This window comes from Lissotriton helveticus, chromosome 2_1, assembly GCF_964261635.1.
Source record: "Lissotriton helveticus chromosome 2_1, aLisHel1.1, whole genome shotgun sequence".
Classification (NCBI taxonomy): Eukaryota; Metazoa; Chordata; class Amphibia; order Caudata; family Salamandridae; genus Lissotriton; species Lissotriton helveticus.
Window position 1 is genome coordinate 1,703,416,408 of NC_136059.1, and position 19,739 is coordinate 1,703,436,146.

Consider the following 19,739-nt stretch of genomic DNA (forward strand, 5'->3'; position numbering starts at 1 on the left):
GACTGTGTAAGTGATATGATTTAGCATGCGAATTGAGCATGCTAACAACAAGAGGGTTATAGGTCATTCTAAACATGAAGCCTTAAGAAAGCTTTTATAGCATACAGGATGTCAGAGGGAAACACATGTCAGATGATTGTCAAAGCTAGAACTTTACAAATATTGTCTACAAAAAGGAATGCACTTCAAAACTGCCATTAAAATAAACAAGCATTTGCAATGCAATAGGTCTCACATTTATAAAAGGCAGCATCATTTATAATGCCAATGGCTTAAGCTCTCGCAAATGCGAGACCTACTGCATTGCAAATGAGTTTAGGCTATAAAAGTTTTTAAAAAGCATTAGGAGAGAGTGTGTCCTGCCTGCAACAGACGGCAGGACAAAGCTATTTGAGAAAATAGTGCTGAAGGCTGTAATTAAAGCCTACGGAGTAACAACACACGTAACAGGGTTGTCACCATGGGAGATTACAAAATGAGACAAGGCGGTACTAAGGAGGGACTACTAAGCCTAATGACCAATGAACAGCCACAGTTTACAGTGGTCACTGACACAAGCCAATGAAAAATATGGGCGCCCATTGGGCGGAGCTTCCATGCCCTACCTGAATACAGCATGCCTCACAGAGCAGCGCAGGCGCTGCCCAGACTCGACCTAAAAAAGGCAACATATAATGAAGCTCAAAATCGATAACACAGGAGTCGCGCGATCGCGCGGAACCAAGATGGCCACCGCGAAGTGAGCTCCTTCGCTTTTTCGCCCGTTTTTCATTAAAAACGACGAATTTAGGTCAGCAACTTGCCGCAAATGAGGTCGCTGGGCTAGTTTTGGATTTACCTGCTGGCTGAGGTGGTTTGAAGCCGATTTCTTCAGCGGAGACCCTTTTTTCTGCTCTGTGGTTCCTGCTCCCAGCTCTCTCACGAGGTATTGCCTGAAGTGTCTGTCAGGGGGGCGGAGATATCACCAGGAAAGGGCCTGGCTTGGGCCTAACCACTCCCACAGCCCTATTTAGCTGCTGCACCTGTTTTTCTTGAAGAAGAACTTAGTACTATTTTACTTCATATTCTCTGCTTTAATTACTTGCTCATTTTACTTCAAATTCAATTATTTTTCTTCGCAAAAATGGAAAATAAACTTTTTGCTAACAATAGAAGGAGACAGCAGGTTTCACCTCCTTCTTTAAAATCTAAAGTGGTGGAATCATCTGCACCTTCTCTGTCTCTAATTTTAGAAGAAATTCAAGCTCTTCGTGCAAATACTGATACTAGTGTGACAGAAATTAAAACTGTGCGAAAAGAAATGGCCAGTTTGTCCATGAAAGCATCTGATAATTCAATTAAAATACAAGATAATAAATCCAAAATTGACGCTTTTACCCCGCTGGTGGCGAAAATATCTCCTATGGGTTCACATCTTCTGGACATGGAAAATCGTAATCGACAATATAATCTTCGCATATTTAATTTACCAGAAGAAGTCGAGGGGTCTAATTGCCGATTATATTTGGAAAACCTGATTCCTAGTCTTTTAAATATCAAATTTCCAGAACAATTTGAGGTTGATAAAGCACATAGAATTCCCTCTCATCGCAATCCTCAACATGCCAAACCCAGACAAGTGATATTTAAAGTTTTTCGCCATCATCACTTGGTTTTGATCAGGAAAGCTGCAAGAGACATCCTTCGCTAATGGTTAATGGCAATAAAATCTTCATTCATCAAGACTTTGCTAAGGAAACGGTTGCATTGCGTAAGGAATTCTCTGACCTTCGCCCTCAGTTACGCAGTCTTGGATACAAATATGGCCTTTTTGACCCATCTACAATGCGCATATGGAAAGACACTTTTTCAAAATCTTTTCATCGACCAGCAGACCTCAGACATTTTCTTGATCTTCAAATGCAACACTCAATGGATACTCATGACCCTACTACTTGAGAATGTTTTTGCTGACCTGATCATAAGCCATACCTCAATGTTGGGCTCCAACGGTTTTAGGCCATGCTTGTAGGACGCGTGTGCTTCTCACTGTTCATATTTATGTTTTTTGTTTGTCTTTTTTCAACCTATCCTTCATATTTCATACTCTTTAGAGCTACTTGCACTCTTTTATATGTTCTCTTCACAATCATCCTCTTCTTCTCTCTTTCTTCTTCCATTCTTTCATTATGGCTAATGTTAAAGTTATTTCGTTAAACGTAAAAGGTTTACGACATCCAGTTAAGCGTACTAAGATTTTAGATTATTTAGGTCGTTCCAAAGCTGATTTTTGTTTTCTTCAGGAAACTCATGTTGATGATAAAATATTAGATTACATGAAAAAGAAATGGGTTGATTGTATAGTTTCTTCTCCTGCTCTTGGTAAAAAAAAATGGTGTAGCAATATTAATTTCAAAAAAGTCTCATTGCCAAATATTGAACAAATTTACTGATGTAGAAGGGAGGTACTTAATTGTTAAAGCTAAAGTTCATGATACTATTATTTCCTTAATAAATGTTTATGGTCATACTGCGGATGAACCTAAGTTTTGGTCTATTCTTGCTACTGAGGTTCTTAAATTTGGAAATGTTCCTTTAATTTTAGCAGGTGATTTCAATGTTATCTCCGATCCTTTTTTGGATAGACTGTCTCAAACGAAATTTCATACCTCTAAAGTGTATTTTGCTTTTAAACAATTTCCTCAAACTACAAAGTTAGTCGATTTTTGGCGCCTCCATTTCCCTACAGATAAAAATGTTACTTTCTTTTCTACTCCACACAATTCACACTCTAGAATTGATTATATTTTAGTTTCGCAACAACTTATTGCTTCTATTTCAAACCCTGAGATTGGAAATATTGATGTCTCTGACCATGCCATGATTTCTTGTATTTTGAATCCACAAACAACATCCCATAAACAATCTAGATGGAGAATGAATTCCAGCATTGCTCTTAACGACCGTAATAAACCAAAACTTTTATCTGCTATTTCGGATTACTTTCAATTGAATCCTGAAGGTTCCACTTCTTTGATTACTCGTTGGGATGCTTTTAAGGCATATATTAGAGGGGCTACTATTTCTATTATGGCTCATGAAAATAAGACTTTTAATGCGAATATTACACGTTTGAATAAGCAAATAGCGAAATATGAACGACTATTTATCACCTCCAATGATTTAAAAAATAGAGATACCTTACAAAAGTTGTGTTATGAGTTTAATACTATTCTTAGTAAAAGAGCTGGGGTCCAACTCTCCAAAGCCAAAGCTAAATTCAGTTTTAATGCAAATAAATCTGGTAGACTCTTAGCGATTTACCTTCGTATTAAAAAAGACAAAACACAAATTACTTCCATTCGTAGTCCTGCTGGTAAAATTGCCATCTCACACATGGATATTGTCAATGAATTTTTAGAGTTCTACTCTACCTTATATAATAAACCTGATTTTAATGATGATTCCCTGGTGGACTCCTTCGTATCCTCCTGTGATTTACCAAAACGTTCTCAATCAGATAAACTTGGATTAGATTTACCCATCACATTAGACGAAATTTTGTCTGCTATAAAATCCCTCAAACCAAATAAATCTCCAGGTCCTGATGGTTTACCAGCAGAGTTTTATAAAGAATTTCAATCCCAACTTTCACCCTTTTAACTTCAGCTATTTACTTTATTTACATCTTCAGGAAATATGTCTGGTTGTTTTTCGGAAGCTTTAATTATTGTTCTTCCTAAACCGGACAAAGACCCCACACTTGTTTCTAATTATCGTCCTATTTCTTTAATAAATCAAGATTGTAAATTATATGCAAAAATCTTGGCCTCACGTTTATCCCCAATATTAGATTCTATCATTCATTCTGATCAATCGGGATTTATGAAAAATAGATACTCAGCTAATAATACAAGAACATTATTACATGTCATTGAACAAGCACAAACATTCACTTGTCCCTTGGGTGTTATGGCTTTAGATGCCGAAAAAGCCTTTGACAAGCTTCATTGGCAATTTTTATTTCGTACCTTAATTTCTTTCAATTTTGGTGATAATTATATACGTATGATCACCGCCTTATATTCTACCCCTACAGCTAGATTATTTATTAATGGCCAAGTATCCACTCAATTTTCCCTTTATAGAGGTGTACACGTCAGGGATGTCCCCTTTCCCCACTTTTGTTTTTACTAGGTATTGAACCCTTTCTTACTTCTATCAGACAATGCAACTCCATTAAAGGAATTAAGGTTAAAGATGTTGTGGTTAAAACTCTGGCATATGCTGACGATGTACTTTTGATTATTAATGATCCCATATCTTCGTTTCCTTCCTTAATAGACATTATCTCTAAATATTCAATGGTGTCTGGATATAAATTAAATTCTAATAAAACTGATTTTTTTTCCCTTAAATGTTTATTGTACCCCTGATATGATTCCCATGCGTGAAATTATTTGGCAGAAGAAAAAGTTAAAATATCTGGGCACTTTATTTTCTTCTTCCATTAAATCTACAATGACTTTAAATAGTGATTTTGTTTTAAATTATATTAAAGATAAAACGTCTAAGTGGTCTTCATTGCATCTTTCATGGTGGGGACGTATGGAATGCATTAAAATGAATATTGCTCCCAAAATGTTTTACACTCTAACTATGATCCCCATTCAATTCCCATTAAAATTTTATAAAGATATTGATAAACCTCTTTCCAAATTTCTTTGGAATAATAAAGCAAAACGCATTAGTTATAAAAACTAAAGATGTTGAAAGGTAATGCTGGTTTTGGCATTCCAGATTTTCTTCTGTATCATAAAGCGTTTATTATGAAACAAAGTGCTATTTGGTTTAACCATACCTTTGTGCAAAATCCTCCAACGTGGTTCCTTATTGAAAAATTCATTGTGAATCCCTTTCCACTTCCCACTTTACTTAAATCTTATATCATTAAATCCACTAAACTAATTTTTAATGACCTTGATTCTATTTTTGAATATCCCATGTCTAATACTGTTGATTTATCGCTATGGTATAGTAATGTTATTAAATTAAATAGACACGTTAGTTTTTGGTCCTCATGGATTAAAGCTGGGATTTTTTATCTTAAGGATGTTTATTCTAATAATACTTTTATATCATTTCAAATGTTACAAACTACATTCAGTTTAGCTAATTCAGATTTTATTAAATATGAATATTTAACTAATTCTATCTTGGATTCATTCTCACACGCTATTCCCTCTATTACTCATACTGATTTATCCACGTATATTCAAACTGTATCATCTAATCCTCATTGTGTTTCTATTTTATATAAAAAATTGTCTAACCATTTAGGTTAGAATATTAATATGCTTGCAGAGTTTTGGAACAATGAATTATCACTTTCATTATCCATTGATTTGTGGGAATCTATATGGATCTCCAATATATCTGGTTGGTTACCTGTTTCTCTGTTTCAAACTAATTCTTATATTTTATTTAATTGCTTATGGACACCATTACGATTATTTAATGCTAAAATCCTTCAATCTGATACTTGTTGGCATTGTAATTTGCACTCTGGTTCATTGCAACATATGCTTTTTACTTGTCCTTTATTAACTAAATTCTGGACAGACGTATGGGTCATTGTTCAAAAGATTCTTAACATTCAAGAAGACTTATCTTATAGTCTGTTAATTTGTAAATCTGTACTCTTGTCGCAAGATTTAGATGCAATTGAATGTAAACTGTTTAATTTCCTAATTTCAGCTGCGTTAAAATCTATTACCTTTTGTTGGGAAGATGCTTCAAAATTATCAGTTCATGCATGGTGGTCCTGGGTTATTTTTACGAGAAGAGGTGCACAGTTATCTTTATCTGGGGTTTGTCAAAATTCTATTTCTTATCATTTATTTTGGACTCCTATTGATGTTTATTTATCGTATTAATCATAATATTTGCTTCTTTTTATGATGCCAGACTGTTACATATATTGTTATTGTATAAGTAGCTCGACTTATTATCTATTAATTGTATGATATTATTTGTTCCCTTCCCCTCCTTTCCCTTTCTTAAGTTATCATTGCATAAGGATTTCTTCATATTTTGCATTGCGAATTTCATATATTTTTCTGTATGTCTTGTTTATTGTTTCTTTTGCTGAAAATTCAATAAAATATTTTGAACTAAAAAAATAAATCGATAACACAAACAAGTATCAGAGGAAGTAGAGTGCCTTTGTTTTCCTCTACATCTTCTATTTCCCTATTTCATCAACCATGTGTGATTCCAGTGTTCTAGACAAGTTTCTTCCACCAGATCAGAATTAGATTTTTAATCTATTTCCATGTTAACCTGCAAGCAAACCTGTGTAACATTATTCTCTAATGATTGTACCTTGCAAGATGATCTCCTTAGATGTGGGAACAAAGTTCTACATGCTTCTTTAGACTTTGTACACATCACAGTGTCATTTCTTAGATCTTGGAAAGACAAATTGGCCTATACAAACTGGTATTGTCTCTTAATGATTTACTGGGCATAAAAAATTGGGCAATTCCACCTTTGTTAAGACAATAAAGGGCATATTTACGAGGAGTTAACAACACCAGACCATGACTTTTTTCTGCCGTCACTCCTTTGCATTATTTACAAAGTGGCGTTTAGCCACGTAACGTGGCTTAATGCCGCCTGTTTAAATAATGTCCCTATTCACATAGCACTTAGCGTGAAAGGGGCATGCAATGGGTGCAGCAGAGGATTTTCCGCCGCAACATCCTTTTTGACGCTACCCCATATTTACAAGGTATGGGGCAGCACCAAAAATACCACCAGGAATACCTGGTCTTAAGCAGGAGATAGGAGGAGAAATTGTATTTCTCCTCGTTGTTTCCCCTTTCTACGTGTGCTGCATGCTGCAGCACACAGAGATAGAGCAAATAGCTTGTAAAGATTGTTTATGTGCAGGAAGGCAGGAAGGTGTCCCTTCCTGCACATAAACACTTTCCCCTGCAGCGCAGGCACCCCAGCAAAATGGTGCTAGGGTACCTGTACTGGTGCTAGACAGACTTTTTAGCACCAGCGATAGGAGTAACGCAGGGGTGTACTGCAATCTTGTGAATATAGCATAGCCCTTCATTTTGAAACTGTTGGAGCATGGCATTACCTATTTTGGCCTAACAGTGCGCTCTCCCAGTTTCTTGTAAATATGCCCCTTCATGTTTAGCCACTTATGTTGCCCTACCTTGTCCTTGCATATTGTCATTTATTCTGCCTTGACATACGGTGCACACAGTAGTATGCTGCATAGGACATTTATATTGACCAGTGATGTCCTTTTCTATATGTTCAAATCAACCACAATACTCATCATCATATAGACCTAATTATTACGCCTGGAAGACATTGGGGGTGTTGCACTAAATGGTGAAGGCACGACCTCATCACCCAAGCCTCTTATGTAAAATCCTGTTTTGCTTATTGCCTTATTCAGTGCTGCCAAATAAGCAACACTTCTAGTCAAACCCTTGGTGCACCAATATTCCAGCTTGCCCTCTGTGTATTTGGAAATAACCCACAACATTCAGGATTAAATCTCCTAAATGTATCTAAACTGCCATGAAATTGTGAAAGTAATACCATGATACTATTACCGTGGCTAGTCTATCTTCATTGCATTGTTTTGGAAGGCATTCCTAGAGGGAGTCCACCCCCAATGTGTAATGGAGACTGACTATTTCAAGAAATGTTGTGAACTGTAATAGGGTGATCATTCTTTTCCAAGATGTCTTGAAGTATCATAAGACTTTTCTTGGAGTGGTGAATTTGACGGGCAAGCCATATTACCCCTCTTCATGGCTCTTCTTTAAATGTTCACTGTCTCCCTATAAAATACCCCACATTATTTCTATTTCAAAAGCTGCACTGCTTCTTTCAAACACCCCATCACTGTCCACCAGTATCAAATCCAAGCCTTTGGCTCAAATGTGGGTATTGTGTAGTCCTCTCTCATCACTGTAGATCAACCCAGCTGTGGTGTTGAAAGTGAAAGTTAATGTGGGAGCTAAGAGTATCCATTACATCTGATTTGCTTTATTTGTCAGCATTGTTTCATGGTGATCACATCTCTTTTTACACACAAGATCACTAGAAAACAATGAGAGGGAGAAGGAAACCTAGTGCATGCATAAGGGATCCATCAAAGGACATGCACACTCCAAAAGGCTTCCTGCTAGCGGGATGGACTTTATCTGAAATTATATAGGACATTGAAAAACACAGTACAACAAAGTCTCTAGGGGAAAACATGCCCTAGTGGGTGAAGAGGTGCTATGCAGAAATCAGGAAAAGGGACGTTTGTGGCAGATAAAGGTTGAAACAGACATTAAGAATGTATGGTATACCTGTGTTCATCAAAATGGCCTGTGTATTTCATGTAGTAGTGATAACATGCAAAGTACATAATAAAAAGGAGATACTCTGAAATAATGCCAGCAGAGATAGATGTAAGACAATGAAAGAAGAGGTTATCAGAATGCAGTAGGGCGCCATGCCTGACTTAGAAAGACATTGTGGTCCAAATACATTTACAATGCAGAAGTTCCCCTCAGTGGTCCATATTGCTCAGTAGTTAAGATTGCACAAAATCTGGTCAGTTAGAAATTGACACACACCTGACCAGAGAGGACCTTCTTGTCTCTGTCTTCTAACTGTTACCAACTCTTGTAGTGGTCAGAAAATGGGCTTGGCATATCCCTCATGTTCCCTTGGTGAAGCCCACTTTAACTCAAGAGGTCATCCTGGCCAGATCTAAAAACGACTTCACACCATGGGTGTCCAGGTTTTCATGTGCCAGCGAACTTCAGGCAGAGCCCTACACCTTGCCTTGGAAAGTATGGACACTAGTGCCTCACGCTTTCTCCTAACTTGACAGTATAAATTGGTCCCCTCCAGCTTGGGTGGTGTTTGACAGGTGTTAGGAAACTGCAGACACAATGGTCCTTTTGCCCTCCCTACCAATCTAAGAATGGTCTGCAGCAGGGCCTAATTTGTAAAAAATATATATGTGCCAGGGCCCTCATCAGGAGACCACCAGAGCATACACCAACAATTGCCACTACCAGCGCTGCCAATGACAGTACCGACACAACTTCTAACCACCACATTGCTACACATGTGATGTTTCAGACTGTTTGAGGCCCTCAAAGCTATAAGAATGGCTTGACGACTGGTACTAGTTGTTTTTAATATTTATTGAATTAATAAACAACTGTTGTTCTGGTCATCTTTTAATTGCACAAATAGCGCCACCACGGGGTAGCTGTCACAAGTGTCGGTGTTGACAATTAAATGCTGGTGCCGAGCACCGGAAACCACCAGCTCAAATTAAGCAATAGTCTGCAGTGATTGGATGAACTCTTAAGCAGTGCCCTCCCTTATTTGCCTAGCCCCTTTCTAAAGCAAGTGTATCTGGGGAGCCCGGAAATGAAAAGTGATGTACTGCTCACCACCATCTTTTTGTCTACTGCAAGTGGTAGGCTGAGGACTATGCAACTTGGCCGTGATGCAACACAGCCCCATTCCTTCGCCGAGTGGAAAGCCTGTTACCTGATGTGGTCAGCAGCAATTGTGTGTAATAAAAAATGGACACGAGCAATGTGGTCCAGGCAGCAGTGAGTATGATACCTCAGTGGCTTAGTACCTGCTGGAGTTTCCGGGTGAATCCTGCTGGTCTCAAAATTGAAACTGGCAAGGCTGACTTAGATTTTTCTATTCCTGAGTTTGATAAATAAGTGCTCATAAAAACACATTATGAAATTAATGTAATTCATTTTGTCACGTGCTTTGTATGGATGGACATCCTTTTTGGGAATCACCATTTCGAATTATTTTTTATCATCATAGAAAAGATTAAATCTGCCCTTCTAATAGTTTCTAAATCATCGCCTCTTCCTACTTCGAATACTTCACGTCAAAGTACTTTTCTATTTTGCATTCCGATAAACATATATTCTGGCTCTTCCAGAGGTGCGCATTGTCAAAGATTACCTGTGGTGCCTCCTGGGAACACACCAACTTCCTTTTTGTGAAGTCTTTTGAATACTTTTGAAAAACAAATGGAAATGCAAATGAGTCTGAGACAGGGATTAAGTCTGTTTGCGCAGTTACAGTAGGCAGCACATTGAAGGCATGTGAACCGCTGACAACAAACAGACTCTGCGGTCTGTCCCAGAAGGGCAGGCATAAACCAGTCCGATCTGGAAAAGGGGATCCTGTATCCTTTTCAGGATTTTTTTCTTGATTAGAAGTGTCTTATTTGCACAAAATAGCTCACAAAACATTTTGCACCGCATCATGTGAACATTTTTTTGTGTGTGCTTTATCATATAAACAGATTTGTGTTGGTGGTATTTGAATTTGTGGTAAAATCTGTTGGCGGTGTTTACATTTTTCATCTGTAAATTGCACAGTTCTTGAGGTTAGCAGAATATTACCAATTAAACTCATGTTTTCTATTGTATTCTCAGCCATGCTGGTGCATAGTGCCAGAGCCTAGTAAGACATTAAGGAATTACCTGTCTACCTGCAACACATTATTGTCAGTTAACCCAGGCATCAAGCAAATGCCTAAATGTAATGGACCTGTGCTGTATTCAAATGGTATGGCCATCTTACAACTATAAAATGAATGAGTTGTAACATGAATCCATTTGGATTGTTCAAAATAGGTAAACTATTCTGTGCATGACTACGAACGAAAAAAAAACCAAAACAGGTAATTCTAAGTTTAATAAATATAGTTAAGTGGCAACTGTGTAATATGGTAGTACATTGTGATGGAGGCATTCTTAATAAACTATGAAACTAAAAGACAAAGGCACAGATTTATCAAAGGATGATGTTGCCCGTGTGGCAATGCAATCCTTATGACAGGTTTACCAAGCTATGTAAGGCCCCCCTATATGACCTTAGATGACCTCCTGGGGCAAGGGTGCCGGGATTGGCGCTATACAGCACATAAATGCCGGCATTTGTAAAGCGCACAGCTACCTCCACCAGAGGTGTCCCGGCACTGTCCGTATACCCTTCCTGGCTTCCCTGTGAAATGTCCACTCCTGGGCACCCCCCAGGTGCAGCCAGGCATCCCAGCGCTGTTGGGGCCGTTGTGGAGATTAAGCAAGCTATTGCCCAGTGTTGCAGAGTGGACCCATGATTAGAGTAGGCACCGAGGCGAGAATTATCAGGTCCGAGGAAATTGAGCCCAAGACCTGCCGAGGCGGGAATTGAACCCTGGTCCCGGGCCAGACCTCTGCATCAGGGTCTAACGCTCTAACCATTGAGCCACACTTCTCCACTGAGCCACACTTCTCCACTCCAGCACTCTCCAGCACATAGTGAGCCAGCACAGTAAGAGAGCAGGAATGAGCCAAATGTTAGTAAATATGGTGAATCCCTGCCCTCTCCATTTGACGCAGTGCAGAGCAGCAAGTTGTCTTGCTGCGTTGCTCTACGTTAAATAATGATGTCTGGCCTCAAGTGATTTTTAAATTTCATCAGAACCCCGAGTTGGCAACATAGGCCCATGTGACATGATACTTTTATTTTTTGTATTACTTTTTTACTTTGATGCAGTTATGATAATGTGCTTTTTCAAACATGGAGATCCTTAACTAACAAATCTCTCTCTGATTCTTCTCAGAACACGTGCAAATGAATAACATCTTATTTGAAATCTAAAACCAGAGGAATCAGATTCACACTGAACTCGACTCCTTAGTCAGTTTCTTTGACTCAATAAATACGTTTTCCACAACAAAGATCTTTTTACCTTTCACCCCGTGACTGAAACTGGTGTTGAAACCACAGGTTTACCTTTGATATCCACGCTGACAAAATCATAAAGCGATTTATTGATCATATAATACCTGATTTAGTCCATCTATATAGCCACACTTTTATTCCACACAATATCTGGGTGCCTGAAAAGTGGTGTTGGTTAAATCCTTACTAAAGAAGTGCTTGTTGGCTGCTCACGATGTCAGAAACCACAATCAGATTTCTCTCCTTCCGTATCTGCCTAACCTGTCTGATAAGCTTGCATTTCAAGGTCTTCAGTCTTACCTGGAATCACACAACTTGCTGAGCCATTTGAGGCCTCTTTCAAACATGGTCACAAACGGACTAGTGATCACCTACATTTACGATGATGTGCGAATGCTGGCTGATCGCTGAGAGGTCAGGTCTGTGGTTCTATTAGACCACTGTGCAGCATTTACTACCATCAATCACTCTATACGCCCCATCAGGGCTAAACTCTTTGGCCATCAAGATGACACTATTAAGTGCCTTGACTCTTTTTGACTAGACGTAGGCAAACAGTTATTTTTTAGTCCGCTCAATCCACAATGAATATGGTCAAATCGGGAATGTCCCAAGGATATATTTTGTCTTTCTTTCTATGTGATCTATACATGGTTCCTTCAGTTTTTACATTACAAGATCTGGAAACCCATATCCACAAATATGCTGATGACATGCAAATTCATGAAATTTATTACATTCCAGCCACATCTTCAAGTACCACCGATTTTCTGTGCTTCCTGTGCACTAATGTTCTAAATGTGAATCTGGGTTAGACGCAAGGGTTAATCATTAGGCATCAAACCTAGAAATGGAATCCCACTTTTTCTCCTAGTATCATCGCCCCTCTGCAAGTTCACGTCAACATTGTAAAAAATCTTGTAGTCTCAGTCTATTCCATCCTTTCTCTTAATCATAAAATATTCAAGCTGACCATTTCTTTCTTTTGCCATCTCAAGCTCCTAAAGAAGATCTTCATTAATGGAATAAAAATTGCAAGTCATGATTTGACTATTCTAACTTCTGCTATCTGGCACTCCCTAAATAATCAATCAGAAGACTTCATTTAATTCAAAATGCTGCAGCTCCTATCATTGTCAAAATCTATTTAGTATCACATTACTCCTATCCTTATCCAACCTCATTGGATCTCTGTAAACCAAACAATGTAATTCAAAATCCTGGTCATTTAACACAAGGTTCTTCATAGTACTGCCCTCACTTTCCTATTTAGGAATTTAAGGTTCCTACCCCATCTTGTTGTCTCTGAACAAGGAACACATTCCTTCTAGATGTTTACAAAATTCACACTGCCTCCTGTGGCTAAGTTAAAAAAGGAATTCAAAACTCAATTTTTCACAGCTGCATTCAACTTATAATGAACACTTGTGTGCCTCTTTGGTGGGTAAACTCAGTTAGCTCCAAGAAGCTTCGGTGATCGTGTGCTCCAAAAATATACTTAACGTTACATAGCAGAACACAACATTAAGTGTATTACTGTACTATACTGTTTGGTTGTCCATAGCGACTACAAGTGAAAAATATTATTGTATGTAGCTCAGAAAGTAGGGTTCGAGAAAAAAAAACACTTTGTCAATACCTCACAAGGATTGCAATTAGAATGCACACTTGGTAAAGCTTAGCATTTAGAGTTGTCATTGTTTAAAAGTAAAGTAAAGTAAAGTCCACATTTGTAAAGCGCACAATCACCCGTAAGGGTCTCTAGGCGCTGGGGGCCGTCGGGAAGATTAAGCAAGCTATTGCCCAGAGTCACATGGTGCTGGGCAAACCTGCCGCCGGAGCCGGGGATCGAACCGTGGTCCCCAGATTCCAGCGTCAGTAAATGCAAAGGCATGCTTTGCAGACGATTAGCTGCTGACAAAGACACTAGGTCTTCCAATGAATAAAATACATATTTCACAGGAATAATGTAATTTCATGAAATATGAAAATTGTTTCACTGCTATGACATCATATCTGTGTAATATGTGTGTGGATAAAACTGATTAATACATAAAAGCAGTCACACATGCAATATAAGGACAAATACCACAACAATCAGACATGTTACACTGACATATAATTTGCTTAAGCCACTGCTTATCTTTTAGTGAGTGTTTAACTTAAAATATTCAATAATACATTGTTAAAGGGAAACACAGTCCAAATTCAGTGGAGTTTTTTATGGTCTTGGTATTTTTCTTTTTTGATTCCTTTATTTCATCTTTGTAAAACTCAATATGTATTTATATATCACAAACTTCACATTTCACATACAACGCCCCCCAGTGCTCTCAGCCTTCTAGCTAACAAAAATACTCACAGAATTGTATACCAAAATGATCTTACAAACTAAATCAGTCATCAGTTACAGAATCACTTTTTAACAAAAAGTCTTGCTCCAAAAACGAGACATATATTTACATTTAACAATTGAATGTCCTTTGAATACCAACATTTAAAATCTATAGTTCATTTACACATTTTCCCTTAACATATTAAAACTACATCAGATACACCTAACCCATTACTAACCACATACCTCTGATTTATATATGCCTAGCTTCCATGCATCATTTCCACAATACCTAACCCTTCTAATATACAAAAGGCGATTAAACATAACATTGAATATGAGCATGAGAAATACCTTTAGAATGTACACATTGTATGGTAACACCACCCCCTAACAAAGTCCACTTATGCAAACCATGATAGCAAGAGTTCTCAGGTGTGCCAATAAGTAACAGATAGGAAACAGTCTACCATTAGTATGACCTCAAAGTGCTATAAAATGTCCGGTTTTAATAACAGATTGGAGTTATTAGTTGTCTTGAGATACAGGGGGCTCATCACAAGAGCATTCTGAATAATGTATAGTAGTACTCATGTAGTACTCTTTTACATACTCTTATATGCCTTTTTGAATTGTCTCTAAAACCTCAAAAATGTAAATAAAATTGGAATATTAGGTCAACATTAATTTACAATTAGTATGGAAAGGACTGCTTTCTCTTTTCCTTTTTACTAATAAGGAGGTTGATATATGAAGGTCAAATCACAAAGACACGTAAGAGTACATAAAAATAACTCCTTTATTACCACTTCCCATATGCATAAATCCATTTAGGAATTGGCTCACACGTCTGCTGCTATGCTTTACTTTGTTTTTAAGTTGAACAGAAACATCACATTCACTGAATTCTGCACGTATTCCTATTAAAAAATAATCCCCTTCTTAGTTGAAGTACACAGTTAATGGAGACGTTATTTCTCTACTTTTCAATCCTTGGAAGGTTCTCAAAAAAGTGTAAAATAAATTGTAAAGGGTATGACCTAATTGATCTATTTATCACCTCATTAACAAGCTATAGATGTGTGTGTATGTGTGTGTGAATGTGTGTGTGTGTGGTTGGTGTGTGATAATGTCTGAGGGGGTGCACATGCGTAGGTGCAAGTGTGCTATATACACATTTTGTGACAGATTAAAGTCCAAGAAACGCTGTCAGGATCTTGTGCTTTATGGAAAGTGCATAATTCATTAGAGTGGGACAGAACGCTGACACATTTTGGTTATCTGTGAACCTTTCTCCTGGTTGCAAATGCTAAGTCCTACGTGTCCGTCATGCACTATTGTACTGTCTCAAAAAACAAACGTACATACATATATGTTTGTCTCTGTGTATGTATATTTATATATATTATAGAGATAATATAGATGCAGGTATTTGCATATACACAGAATTAATTAGACAACAAATAAGATTTAGCACTGTAGAAACAATATTTAATGGTTAAATAATGTTTATTATATGCAAATTTGTCATTCATTGTTCATTAGTGAGCGTACACACACAACAAGCTGTATTAGATGTTATGGTTTCTTTATATTTTGTCGGTGGGGAGTGGGGCATGCTGCATAGTCCAGAGTGAGGTTAGGGTGGCTGGTGAAGTAGGGCATCAGTGGAACTGGGAGTGCAGTGAAGTGGATGCCAAGTCATAGTGCTGAGTATTGGCATTTAAACAAATCTGTTGCATAAATCCATATTGAGTGGAGGTCATACAGGAGCTTCGGAACCAAATATGCTTTGGTTGATAGAAAGGAAGTGTGGAGGACAGAGGAAAGATCTCAGTGGTGTGCTTTAGTCTGGGGATGGCAACATTCATGAAGGTAGCAGAGGCGCAGTATCATTTGTAGTTGTGACTTATATGTATAACTTTTTAGGATGGAGGTTAAAGGGGTAAATTAGGGGTTGGTTATTTCAAAAAGTACATTTGTTTGCCAGAAAGTTATTATATGTGCTTTAATATTGTTGCAGACATCACTAGTATAACTTTTTAGGATGGAGGTTAAAGGAGTAAATTAGGGGTTGGTTTATTCAAGAAGTGCATTTGTTTACCAGAAAGTTATTATATGTACTTTAATATTGTTGCAGACACTACTAAAAATCAGTGCCTTCTTTTTCTTTCCTCCTTGCAGGAACACCAAAGAAAAGGAGGCCAAGGAAGTCTGAACTTTCTGTCGCCAACATGCTGGAAGTCATTCCCTCTGGTGTCAGTAAGTCATGTATAGTAATTTGTTTACTATTCTTGGATTTTATTTAATAATCTCACCTATAATAATATGCAGGTTGGCTGTCTGTCAAACTGTATTTTCCTTTATTTTCATGCTTCCTATCTTCCTCTTTGTCTAATTTATTTAGTATCACTCCGTACACTCCTTGTGTTTAGATCATCTTCTGCTTACGCAGCCTACTTCCTCTTCATCTTTATTCTTCCATTCTTTCTTCTCTTTTTTTTTTACTGCGGCACGACTAACCTCTCCAATACCCTTCTTATATTTCTCCTCTCCATTCCCTTCTGATTCCTTATACTCATTGTTTTTCTGATTCCTTCCTAGCCTATAAATTTAAAAAAAACACTACCTGCTGCTGCACTGCCAGGCCGCCATCTCGGGATTCTGCTGCTCAGGGTCCCTGCTCACTGCTCAGGCCTGGATGGCAATCAAGATGCTGCTCTCATGACAGTTGTACCTAAAGCCTGGAGGGTACGAGCGGGTGGGCGCATGTTCTCTCACAATGCGTCAACCTTGTGAAACGAACTCCCGATACACTTAAGATCTCTGACACACCATCTCACATTTAGAAAGCAATTAAAAACCTGGCTTTGACAGAATGTGGCTTAACTGTCTCGGGTAGTGATCACAGCCAACGCTGGGAAGCCTAAGGGTAGCCATGCGCTATATTAAGTTTATATGAATAATACAAATAATAACAGCAGCACTGTGATTAGCCTGAGTGGGCTTGTTTAATGCTCGCTCAGGTCCTCGGAACATGTGCCTCTACTCCACCCAGCTGTACAACACAGCTTGGGTGGAGAAAGATCAAAGCGCTCATGAGAGTTCGAACGGCCTTAGACAGCCGGCCAAACCATCATGCACACTTTACAGTGTGCACTACTTCTCCCCATGCACTCACCATGGCCCGCACCACCAAGACCTGGCTGCCTGCAGCAGAAAGAAAAAGTAAATGATAAGAAAATGGTTTTATTATCATTTTATTTTTCTGTTTTTCTCGGCTGCCTGGCATTCAGAAGGTGGGGCTACGCTCCTCCACCATAGTGGAGAAGCTGCTGCTGAGTTATTCAAATTTCACTCTGTCCTGCGAGTTTAGCTCTATTAATGTTGCATAATATAGTAAAATAAATTATGCAGCATAATTTCAAAGCACCAAAGTTTTCGATGGCATTATATATAACTTCGCAGGCTAGTCGTTTTTCTGGTCAAAGAAAGTGTCACCCCGTGAAATACATTTACTTAAACTATTCGATTTTTCTTTATCTTCCATTACTGCACAAACATTTTATTTTTAGTTGTGCAGGTGCTTGTGGTGGATTAATTAATGCAAAGTACTGTACTCAGTAATTAAGTGCATAAAGTGTATGTCATAAGACACAGAACTAGATCAAAAAAAATGCAGTGACCCTAAAGAACCAGCAATTCTTTGTGCATGACTGACTATATAAATGTGCTTGCAATGGTGCTACAATGCTACAATTCATGTTCTTTTTTCTTCTTTCCTCACAAGATCATGCTGTTCCCATTGGACGACAGATTGTGGTGGCCTATAGCTGGCTGGCGAGGAGGAGGCAGTTTCTTCTTTGCCCAGTGCTAAGTTAGCAAAACCAAGAGCACAGCATCACCAAGATAAGCAGGGGTCTAAGTGATCATCGTTATCTCACATAGCCACCTCTACCACTCTTACATTAACCATAAAGTCTTTCTCCTCAATGGCCTCAAAGAAATGGAGGAATCACACAATTGCCAGTAGGACATTATGCAGAAAATTGATTTTCGGAGGGACGTTGAGACAGGAGAGGAGTAGACCTGTTGCCAGGGGTGTGGGTGGTAACAGTTCTGGAAGGGGTACATTCGTTTTGTATAGTTTGGTTTTGTGGGTCTTTGAAGGATTTACAGGGGGGGTGGGTCTCTTGTGGGTGATGTGGGTTTGAACAGTTGGAGAAGGGGCAGATGATTAAGATGTAAGATAGCTTTTTGAGTTTTTAAATAGAGGGATGGGTCTATTGCAAATGGAGTGGATGTTTTATTTTGATAAAAATAAACTATTTTGTTCTACAGGGTTTTCATGATTATGGTTATCAATATTATGTTATGTTCTGTTAAGAGATTTTTAAAGCGCGCGGTTACCACAAGGTATCTGGCGCTGTCTGAGAAGGCAAGTGAGTGATGATTAGAGGTTAAATAGCCGGGTCTTTATCTCCTTCCTAAATATGTAACTGAAGGAATTGCTCTGAGATGAGGTGGGTGGCTGTTCCGGTGTTTGATTGTATTGAGGACTGTACCTCTACCACCCCAATGCATCTTCTTAAATTTAGGAAAAAATAATAGATTGGCATTGGCCGATCTGAGTTCTCTGTTGAACTCATAAAGCTGAACTAAGAAGGTCTGGCCCTGAATTATGCTGTCCTTTGTGGGTTAAGCAGAGGGCTTTGAATTTCGCCCAACTGTGCATGGGAAGCCAATGAAGCTTGCGAAGACCCTGCGTGATGGAGTGGAAATTTGGAAGATTAAATATCATTCTCGCCACGGCATTTTCGACTAATTGTAGTCAACTCATGTCTTTTTCTAAAATGGTTAGCAAAAGACTATTGCAGTAGTCCAGCCTAGGAAGTACTAGAAGGGTTATTAAAGTTTTCCTGTGGCTATCCGGGATAAAAGGAAGATTTTTTCTTATCATTTTTAAGATATTGTAGGCTGAGGATGTGACAGTTGATATTTGCGCACTCATATTAAGGTTCTCATCAATTATGCCTTCTTCGGACTTGCTTCAAGATTTGGAACGCTCTTCCTCCCGAAATCAGGTCCAATCCTTCCACTGCATTGTTCAAGAAACATTTCAAATGGCTACTCTTCAGTGAACATTAACAGCTCCAACCTGTACTCCTTCTCAAGCCCCCTGTCTACAGATTTGATACTTATTTTACACCATTGCTTCGATTTATGTTATGCCTCTCTGTTAAATTGTTATCTAGTTCTATGGTCCCTCTGAAACTATGCTGGTCGGGCCAACTCCCCAGCCCTGCACCTTGATTGTTTCCCCCCTTTTGTTGAGTGTGTTGACTTAGCTACATCTTTTGTGTCATTATGTTGGTTTATTCGTGCTTTCAACTCTATGTACAGTGCTCTCATACCCGTAAGGGTCATGTTCGTGCTTTATAAAACTCTTTAAATTAATAAATAAATAAATAAATGATGACTCCCAAATTCTTCGCTTTAGTGGCGGGAAGAGGAGACTGGGGCAAATTGTCAGGTCACCAATTGGTGGACCAGGTTGGAGAGGGGTGATGGTTATTAGTTGTACTTTTTTCTGTAACATCTGCTTAAACTAGGATAC

The 19,739-nt window shown here is 38.4% G+C and overlaps 1 long non-coding RNA gene across 1 annotated transcript in view; it reads left to right on the plus strand.

The window, feature by feature from the left end:
- The window catches only part of LOC144819911 (uncharacterized), a 63,808-nt gene extending 45,570 nt beyond the window's left edge, over positions 1-18,238 (plus strand). The window contains exons 2-3 of the long non-coding RNA XR_013607620.1: positions 16,307-16,384; positions 17,913-18,238. This is a non-coding gene — a long non-coding RNA (uncharacterized LOC144819911). The remainder of the gene's footprint in view (positions 1-16,306; positions 16,385-17,912) is intronic.
- Positions 18,239-19,739: the final 1,501 nt, after the last annotated feature.